This window comes from Microtus pennsylvanicus, unplaced genomic scaffold (assembly GCF_037038515.1).
Source record: "Microtus pennsylvanicus isolate mMicPen1 unplaced genomic scaffold, mMicPen1.hap1 Scaffold_48, whole genome shotgun sequence".
Lineage (NCBI taxonomy): Eukaryota > Metazoa > Chordata > Mammalia > Rodentia > Cricetidae > Microtus > Microtus pennsylvanicus.
In genome coordinates, this window is record NW_027460982.1 from 120,001 (window position 1) to 130,727 (window position 10,727).

Here is a 10,727-nt window from a genome sequence, read left to right on the forward strand (position 1 = left end):
TACCCGCTCGCCTCGACCCCCTTTTTTTCTTGATCCTCGGGATCACACACCTCGCAGAGGAACACCGCTAACGGCCGTACCGCACACAGGAGGCATACACGTCAGGGAGCCGGGAAACGCCGCCGCCGCTCAGAACCGGGCACCTCTGAAGATCGGCCTGGAACGCTCCAGGAGCACCACGAGGATCGCAAGCAAGGCGCGTGCACACGAGCCCGGTCGGGAGGGGCACGTAACGCGGCAATCAGCCGACCCTCCCCCGGCTCGGAGGGAGGAGGGCCAAACAGACCCACACACGGTGGGCATAGCGAAACGCGCGACGGGGAACAAAGCCCCCGGCGCGCCTCACAGGAACCCCCACGAACCACAGCGAGGAGTGCGGGGGGGCTTTCACAGGGCTCGGGCCGGATAACCGCACCCCTGCCTTCCACACACCACCGGTAAACGTGGGGAGGAGAGACGAGGGGCCCGCTGGCAGAACGAGAAGAGCGGCCGCCACTCACCATGAATGTCCGTCCCTCGCCTGGCGCGGCTTAGGCCTCCGGCCCGAATGAACACAGGGCAAGCGCACCACATCGATCAACAAAGCAGAACCGGGAAGAATCGAGCGAGAGATCACCACAGACCCAACACATGCCACAGGAAAAAAAAAAAAGGAAAAAAAAAAAGAAAACCCTTCACACCGCCACACCAAAAAAAGAGCGGTGGGGGGGTCAACGGGGAATCCAATAAAAGAGGAGTGCACTCGGGAGGCACATAACATGAGGCAGCAGAAGGGCCGGGCCACCCTCAACCCAAAAAGGACTCATGGAGACTCGGGAGCTCCACAAGCTGGGAGGGGGGGGTAAAAAAAAAAACCGGTGCGCTCGGGAGGCACACGGGAGCAGAGGACCATGGAGGAGACTCGGGAGCTCCACAACCTGGTCCCCGCATGCAAAAGAAAAAAAAAAAGCACCGGGATGGCAAGGGAGAAGCATCGAGAGACGGGTCCCACCATCCAAACAGAACGGGTGACAAACCACGAAGCGGGGACGCCTGACACGCTTCACCACGGGCAAAAGCAAGGCAAGGAAAGCAGGTCATCTCAAAAAGCCTCACGGGAAAGCACAGCAGCGAGACACGGGCTGGGCTAGACGGAGAAAAATCACACCCTGTGAGGCTCGGAAGAGAGACCGCCACCTAGCGTCCTTTAATGTCACCCAATTAAAGGACAGCGTGTCAGCACCTATCTGCAGGTACAATAAGGACAGATAGCAATTATTAGAAGAATGGCAACAGGTACGGGGAGTCATTCACAGACCACACAGAACTCCTGAAAGTGAGGCTGGGTGAAATGTCCCAAAAATGTCCCCATAAACAAGAGAACCGACCCTCAAAGGAACAACTGGTCGACCTCATAACCATGAAAGGACCGAGAGAGCGAGGTGGACATGCCAGAAAGCCGGGCGCCCAGCCTCCTCCCGGCCGAGGACCCTGCGACCAGCCGCTAGGGATGGAGAAGGGCAAGAAGAAAAACTTGGGGGGGGGATCTCGAGTCCAAGAAACCGGGGACCAGTGAACAGGGGAGCCGGGACCACCACCTCCTCTCGGCCTCGAGAACACGAGGCCCGCCGCTGGGCTCTCGCAAGACCGAGGGCAGGAGAAAGGGGCGGGGGAGAACTCCGAGACACCAACGAGTCCGGACTAGGGAGGCGAGAAAGACGGGACCACGGCCTCCTCTCGGCCTCAGCATGGCAAGGCCCGCCGCTGAGGACCGAGGGTTCCTGGCAAGAGGAAGAAAATTAATAAAAAAGCTCCGAGAGTCCGGACCAGGGAGGCGAGGAAGCCGGGACCACGGCCTCCTCTCGGCCTCAGGATGGCAAGGCCCGCCGCTGAGGACCGAGGGTTCCTGGCAAGAGGAAGGAAAAAAAAAAAAAAAAAAAAGGTCCGAGACCCCCAACGAGTCCGTGACGGGGCAGCGGGGAAGCCAGGATCAACCATCGCCTCCTCTCGGCCTCGGGTCGCCGGGTCCCAGGGCTCTTTAGAAGAGAGAAAAAGCAAGGGAAAAGCAACTTTTAAAGCCGAGGTATTTCACCGATCCTGGGCCCGGGTGGACCCGACACCTAGCGGGAGTACGCAAACGACTGAAGCCTTCTGGTAGACCCGCTCAAGTCTCCCAGCACCCTCTCCAGCTGGTCCCGTCACTGGGTTCCATCCCCAACGCACACACCCATGGGTGACTCTTCCGGCACAGCCTCCTACACAGAGACCGTCCCCAAGCACGACACCGACTCCGGGACACACCCGCCTGCCGGGCCGGGACTCTCGTCATTCTTTCCGCCTCACAAAAGCCATTTCGCCCCGTCCTCGTCAACGACCGAGGACCAGGAGCGTTGCAGAAAAAGGCCACCGCTAGGGGGCGCCCGACAACCAACCACCATAGATCGCTCGCTCGCTCGCTCGTTCGGCCGCGACCGCGGCGGCGTCTTCACCTTCTCTGGCGTGACAGCGTCCTTCCACGCTCACGCCCGGAGGTGGCACGGGCCCACAACAGGACAGGGAACTCCCCTGTCGGTTCCCCCACCCCTCCCCATCCCACCCCCGAACACGGTGAACGGCGGGCCGGGCTGGACATTCGGGGCTACGAAAACGAAAGTACGACCGAGACCACAGGCAGCTAGGAAAGCAGGCGAATCGATCCGATCGCTCGCTCGCTCGCTCGCTCGCTCGCTCACGGGGAAACAAAGAGCGTGTCTGACAGATCGGTGACAGGACTAGATGGGCCAGGGGCTTCTGCAACCATTAGGGCATGGTGAGAGGGAGGGACCGAGGGGGACCGAGGGGGACCGAGGGGGACCGAGGGACCGAGGGAGGAAGGGAGGGAGGGAGGCGGCAACGGCAGTTCCCTGCCATCTAAGGTCTCCTTTCACCATGGCCACTGCTTGCTTGCTTGCTTGTGGTTCTTTTTCTTCACCCCACTCCCCACGCCCTCAGCCCACACTTCTCAGACTAAATACCGAGTCAGAGAAAATTAAAACAGACGTGGAATAGTTTTTTTTAAAAATAATAATAATAATAATAATGAAATAAAAATAGTGTTTCAAAAATCCCACTCGGATTTCATTTCCGGGAATAATATCGTCATAGTGATGTGTTGTGAACATTTTCACTTAGAACAGAAAAAATAAACAGGTCACTTTAGTCATTTCTTGGAGAGGGTCTGTTTCCCCACCACGGTGGTTCGCACTTGCTGAGTTGCTGAAGATGATCTCCTGATCCTCGTGTTTTCAGTTTCTGAGTGCTGCTGACATGACAGACATGGGCCCTCACACTCGAGTTTATGAGACACTACTGAGAGCGTGGAGCCCATAGGACAAGGCTTTGGCTTTCCCTTCCCCTCCAACATAAGCCAGATAAATAAATAAATAAATAAATAAATAAATAAATAAATGCCCAGCAGCAGAAGCATGAAAGCAGCTTCTCAGACCCTTTAGAGCTCCTGAGTTACAGTCATGGCAGAGGATATGACTAGGCCAGGGCTCCCTTCACAACCACCATCCAGGCCTGCCTGCCTGCCTGCCTGCCTGCCTGCCTTCCTTCCTTCCTTTTTTAAATGCCAGTTTACTAAAATTTTAGTTATTTTTAATTGCGTTGGGAGGCTAGAAATTTTTGGGTTTTCGTGAGTGGGCAGACATATGAAAGAAAGGAAGAAAGGAAGGAAGGAACGAAGGAGAGAAGGATCAGAGCAGTGAATATACAGGTGCACAGTCCTTACACCAATGTTGACTGCAGATAGAAAAATAAGAGGAAGAAAAAAAAATAGAACGTCACCAAAAGGACAGCCTGGTCTATAAAAATGAGTTCCGGGACAGCCAGGGCTATTCCATGAAATTGGCTGAGTTCAAATCAGCAATTTCCCAACTCCAACAAGAATGTTGACAGGAAAGGCAACAGCTGTACACGTCAAGGAAGGCCAGTGGAGCTGTAGGCACACCCTTCACACCCTTTGAAACTTCTCTGTTGCAAAGTCACAGAGTTAGGAAAGGAAAATAACGCGTCACTGAAGTCATTCCTAGGCTAGGGCTCCCTTCACAACCATTTGAAAGGATCACAGCACTGAATATACAGACGCACGGTAATTACACCAACATTGACTGGAAAGACACCTAAACTAACAGAGACACACACATACACAATCCATAGCATTTGCTGCCTAGCAGATCAAATGAATTCCAGTGTCAGTAGGCACACCCTTCACACCCCTTGAAACTTCTCTGTTGCAAGGTCACAGAGTTAGGAAAGGATCTTGATCTTGAACTTTCCTTAATAGTAAGTCTGTGTGTGTATCACACTCAAGCCAAGTGCCCCTCAGAGCTCATGGAAGACAAAACAGATCTCTAGAATAAGAGAGACGGGGGGGGGGAGATTCACTCAAGAAAATGAAAGCAAAACCCTACACAAACCCTGGCACACAGTAAAATCAGTCCTATGAGGAAATTTGTAGCTCTGATTGCCTACTTTTTAAAAAGACTTCTAACCGGGTAATGGTGGTACACGCCTTTAATTCCAGCACTCGTTCTGGTCTCCAAGAGCTAGTTCCAGGACTGACTCAATTAGAGAGAACTAGAGAGAAACCAGTCACAAAACAAACAAAAAAGGAATAAATACTTTATGGAAGAATAGATGGACAGATAGACAGACAGACAGACCCACACCCCATCTTCTGTCTTCTGAAGGTACCAGGCTCTCTCACAGGGGTCAGGCAGAAACGCAGGCAGTGTATGTGTGTGATATCAAGCAAGCCTATATGTGATATATAGGGTATGATAGGATAATGTCAGTATTAAATTGGGGTAGGTCTCAGGAGCACAAGAACCCAAATCTGTGCTGTACTCCCTGTCACCAGAAGAGGGCACTAGATCCCCACCATGTGGTTTCTGGACATTCCAGAAATTCCATTTCTCCAGTTCTCATTCTTTCATTGTTCCTCCTGCATGCCTGCATCTAGTGAGAGAGTGGGCACCGTTCCTCCCTGCTTCTGTGTGTCTGTGTCTGTCACGTCCTGGATAGCCAGAGTGCCCGCCACCTACGCCTGAGATAGATGTGGCCGGCAGCCCTGGGGCTGGGGGAAAGGGAGGGAGTGGGTTCCCTGGAGAGCCTTGGGCAGAGGCTCTGTGGATTTCCTGCAGGAGGCCTCACCGCCTCTGAGGAGCCCATGGGGGAGGGGGAAAGGGAAGGTCAACCAGACAGTCCTGCCTGGCTTTTGCTTTGCTTTGCTTTGTTTTTGTTTTGGTTTGTTTCCAGGTACAGCTGTGACCAGGTCTGGATCCAGGACAGACTCCAAAGCTAGAGAGAAATCCTGTCTCAGAAAAAATAAATAAATAAATGAATGGATAGATAGCTAGATAGCCAGACAGAGAGATGATAAAAACACCTCCAAGATCAGGGAGACCAAGGCAGGCAGATCACTGTGAGTTTAAGGCTCCCTTGTTCTGCAGATAGAGATTCAAGGCCAGGCAAAGTGACACAGAGAAACCCCGTTTTCAAAAAAAAAAAAAAAAGGTGAGGGCTGGAGAGAGATGGCTCTGTGGTTAAGAGTTCTGACTGCTCTTCCAGAGGACCCAGGTTCAATTCCTTACCACCCACATGGCAGTCAACAGCTGTCGGTAACTCCAAGATCGGACACCCTCAGATAGACATACATGCAGGCAAAACACCAATGACAATAAAATGAAAATAAATAAATTATTAGGAAAATAAATATATAGAAAAGGTGTTTAGTGCATGCCTTTAATCTCAGCACTAGGAGGCAGAGGCAGATGACTCTCTGTGAGTCTGAGGCCAGTCTTGTCTACAAAGTGAGTCCCAGGGCATACAAGGGTACACAACGAAACCTTATGTTGAACAACCACAAATAAGCAAACAAATAGAGAGATAATAACAATAAAAATATTTGAGAGTTCAAATAATTGACTTCATCCACAATAAAAGAATATAAAAATAAAAATATCAAATGCACTTGAACACATTGGCACAGGAGAACGCTTGCTAAATAGAACCCCAGTAGCACAGACACTGAGAGAAAAAGAAAAAAAAGAAAAGAAAAAAAAAGAAAAAAAAACAAAAAAAAAGAACAAAGAAAAAAACTAAAGAGAGAAAAAAAAGAAAAAAAAGGAAAAAAAAGAAAAAAAAAGAAGAAAAAAAGAAAAAAGAAAAAAAAGAAAAAAAAAGAAAAAAAAACAGACACTGAGAGAAACAATTAATAAGTGAGACCTCCTGAAACTGAAAAGCTTCTGTAAAGCAAAGAACATGGCCAACAAGACAAAACGACGGCCTTACAGAATGGGAAAAGATCTTCACTAATCTCCAAAATACACAAAGAACTCGAGAAATTGGTCATCCAAAGAACAAATAATCCAATTTTAAAAAATGGAGTACAGACCTAAACAGAGAACTCTCAACAGAGGGATCTAAAATGGTTGAAAGACACTTAAATGTTGGGTCGAGGGGGGGGGGGGTCATGCAAAGATGAGAACACCACCAAGTCTAATAAACCAAAAACAAACTTAAAAATACAAACACACCGCGAGTCACAGAAGCTTATCAGCTAGCTGAGACCACAGGCAGAGTTTGGGCTTCTGACACTGATAAAATGAGTTCCAGTTTAAAAACCACATAAAATCGAATAAACTTGAAAGACACGGAACCAGAAAGAAGAGAAATCGGGAAGTTACCCTTGAAAGCATTGGCACAGGAAACTACTTCCAGACACTCTGAGAATTTTGCACACAGGCATGCAAAAATACGAATAAGCAAATTAATGATCAAATTAGGTCATCAGGCAGCCACCTCACCTGCCTCAGAAATTTTATGATGAGCTATTACAGCAATCAGTATACGCATGTCTTACCTGAATCATTGCCCTGGAAGTCGTCTTTGGTGATTGGCACATGCTCCCTGAGAGAACACACACTCCTTCCAGGAGCCTTGAGTTGATAGTGAAGTGCTGGATAGAATCCGGTGTTGGTGAACTTACTGGTCAAAAGTTAAGTACTTTGATAACATCTGTTGATAAGATTTTAAGGCAAAGCAAATCTCACTTTAATTGCTTAGTCACACAGGTGGGAGGGGTTTTCAGGACTTTACTCACATTCCTTTAAAAATATTTCCTGGGATGGGTGTGGTAGCTATGTTTTAATCCAGACACTGAGGAGGCCAAGGAAGGGAGATCTTTGATTTGAAATTCGGCCTGGTGAGTCATAGAATGCTGGGGATAAAGCGTTCTGGATCCCCTGTGTTTCCTAGCACTTGGGAAGCAGAAGCTGGTGGCATTTGAGGCCAGCATGGTTTACAGAGCTAGTTTCAATACAGTGTTCCCCAGAGAAACACTGTCTCAAGGGATAAAAATGCTTCTGGGCTGGGCTTGGTGATCTATAAACAGAAACTTAAAAAAACAAACAAACAAGCAAAGCCAGTGGTGGTTGCCCACGCCTTTTATCCCTGCACTTTGGAGGAGCAAGTGAGTTCAAGCCCAGCTTGGGCAAGTATGTGGTTCACCTACTGAAAAAAAAAAAAGGCAAAACATTTATAGACATAAAATAATAAAGTGATGGTGGAGGGAGAAAGCACATAAGGTACATATCCAAGCTTCAACCAAGTTATTAGAAGCATTATGGGCAGAAAACCCAGAATTTCTATTTACTCAACTAGTGCCACAAAATTGTCAGAGCATGCAGCCAATCAGGATTATCGGCAATAGCCTAATTTACATGGAAAGAATTGCTTGATGGGACATGGTAGGCAAAGGTGCTCACCATAACCGTAAAAGAACTCCTTTTGCATGGATACTCAGAGACCAGCGAGTCTCAATATACAGCTAGTTTTTTTTTAATCTTTTTTTTTTTGTTTTGTCTTGTTTTTGTGTTTTGTATCTGTCTTTGGAGCTTGTTCTTCACATAGGCCAAGTTGGTCTCAGAGACAGAAATCTGCCTGCCTCTGCCTTCTGAGTGCTGGGATTAAAGGTGTCTGCCACCATCACCCAGTGTCCTTTTTTTGAGTTTTACATAAGAGTAAAGTGTACCTTCATTTACACTTTGAATTTAAATGTTAAGTTTTCAAATCTACTTTTAATGATATCTAACTTATACTTTATAACTTATAGATCTAAACAAAGTAAATGGAGACTTTCTATCCTGATATTTTCTTTTTAATGAACTTTATAGTTTCATGTACATTGGTGTTTAGCCTGCATGTATAATAAGACAGTGACGGATGTTGGATTCCCCTGGACTGGACTTAAAGACAATTGTGAGCTGCCATGTGAGTACTGGGAGATAAACCCGGGTCCTATTGAAAAGCAGTAAATTCTCTTAATTGTGGAGCCATCTCTCCAGCCCTAACTGGGTGTTTGTTTTGGTTTTGGTTGTGGTTTTGCTTAGTAATAGTATTGGATTAGCTACTTTGGCTTCCAAAAAAATCGTATTTTTTTAAAATATTTATTTATTTATTATGTATACAGCATTCCTTCCATGTGTGCCCACAAGCCAGAAGGGGGCGCCAGGTCTCATTATAGATGGCTGTCAGCCACCATGTGGTTGCTGGGAATTGAACTCAGGGCCTCTGGAAGAGCAATCAGTGCTCTTAACCACTGAGCAATCTCTCCAGCCCCCTCGTATTTTTTTTTAAAACTGTGCTATGGTGTTTTCCCAGGGGTGTCTGGTCCCCTGGAAATGGAATTATAAACAACTGTGAACTGCCTTTTGGGTGCTAGGAATTGAGACCAGGTTCTTAGGAGGAGTGGTCAAGTGTCCTTGAGCCCTGAGCCGTCCTGCAGCCCTAGTTACATTTTTTTTGAGACAGGATTGGTCTGTGTAACAGTCCTGGCGGTTCAGAAACTCACTTTGTAGACCAAGCTTCCTTGAACTCACAGAGAACCACCTGCTTGTCCCGAGTATTGGGATTTAAGGCATGTGCCTGACCTACCTATATTTTTATCTTAATGTTTCAGTCCCTTTTGTTCTTTTTTTAAAAGATTTATTTATTTCTTGTGTATACAGTGTTCTGTCTGTATGCTTGCTGGCCAGAAGGGGGCACCAGATCTCATTTACAGATGGCTTTGAGCCACCATGATGTTGCTGGGAATTGAACTCAGGACCTCTGCAAGAGCAGTCAGTCCTCTTAACCTCTGAGCCATCTCTACAGCCCCTTTTGTTTTTATCTTCCTGGTTGCTCGGATTTCTGAGTTTGTCATAACCATTCTCTTAGCATGATAAAGTTTGATTTCTCACTCTGCAGACAGAAGGGACACACAGTATAATATATGCAACGACATGTTTGTCTTGGGTGTCAATTATTGAAAAATTTATTTTGGAACAGATTTCTTTCATATGTATTTAGCCTAGAGCTATTTATGTGGACCAGGATGTCCTACTCCCCGATACCTGCCTGCCTCTATCCTCCTCCTCGAGTTCTCCAACTAACAGTGCGCAACACCACGGCAGCCGGGTTCTCTTCGGTGTCCTCCAATCACAAACAATCATGATCCTATTTATTCAGTGTAACATATACCATTGATTGTGGGCACCACCACTGCAGCCGGGTTCTCTTCGGTGTCCTCCAATCACAAACAATCATGATCCTATTTATTCAGTGTAACATATACCATTGATTGTGGGCACCACCACGGCAGCCGGGTTCTATTCGGTGTCCTCCAATCACACACAACCATGATCCTATTTATTCAGTATAACATACACCATTGATTGTGGGCACCACCACGGCAGCCGGGTTCTCTTCGGTGTCCTCCAATCACACACAGTCATGGTCCTATTTATTCAGTATAACATATACCATTGATTGTGGGCACCATCACGGCAGCCGGTGTGTCTTCGGTGTCCTCCAATCACACACAATCATGATCCTATTTATTCAGTATAACATACACCATTGATTGTGGGATTCAGGATGATGACTACAATTCTAACACAACTTTTAGTTGGGTATTTGGAGAACAGTGTCACATCGGACTAGACAGAAGTCCCTGGCCTGAGCTGTCTAATGATATTCAGCCACCTGGTTTCCCTAGAATTTTCAAAGATGTGAAAGACCTTTGGATTTTTGCCAGGTAGAGGGGTGAGCATGAGCCTCAATGGAGAACAAATGTGCCTTTATTTTAGGGTTCAGGTTGGGTTTCTTTTTGGGAGAGGAAACTTGCTTTCTTGTGGGCCAAGGCAAATGTGGGAGAAGACACTGCTCAGGTGCACCAAATTTTTCCTACCACAGGTGGTATGTTACACAATACCTGGTATGAACATCATTTTCAACAGGACAAGCACATAACAACCTTTGGCCAGAAGAGGGCGCCAGATCTCATTAATGGTGCTTGTGAGCCACCATGTAGGTGCTGGACTATAATTCAGGACCTTTGGAAGAGCAGTCAGTGCTCTTAAACTCTGAGCCATCTCTCCAGCCTGTTTCCTAATTTTCTAAGAAATTGCCATAATGATGGGTGGTGGTGCACACCTTTAATCCCAACCCTGGGGAGCAGAGGCAGGCGGATCTCTGTGATTTCAGGGCCAGCCTGGTCTACAAGAGCTAGTTCCAGGACAGGCTCCAAAGCTACAGAGAAACCCTGTCTCAAAAAACAAAAAACAAAAGCAAACAAATAAAAATTGCCATACTGATATACAAAGCAGCTGTACCAGCTTGCACTCTGGCAATGGAGGACTTTTCCCATTAACACACATCTCCTC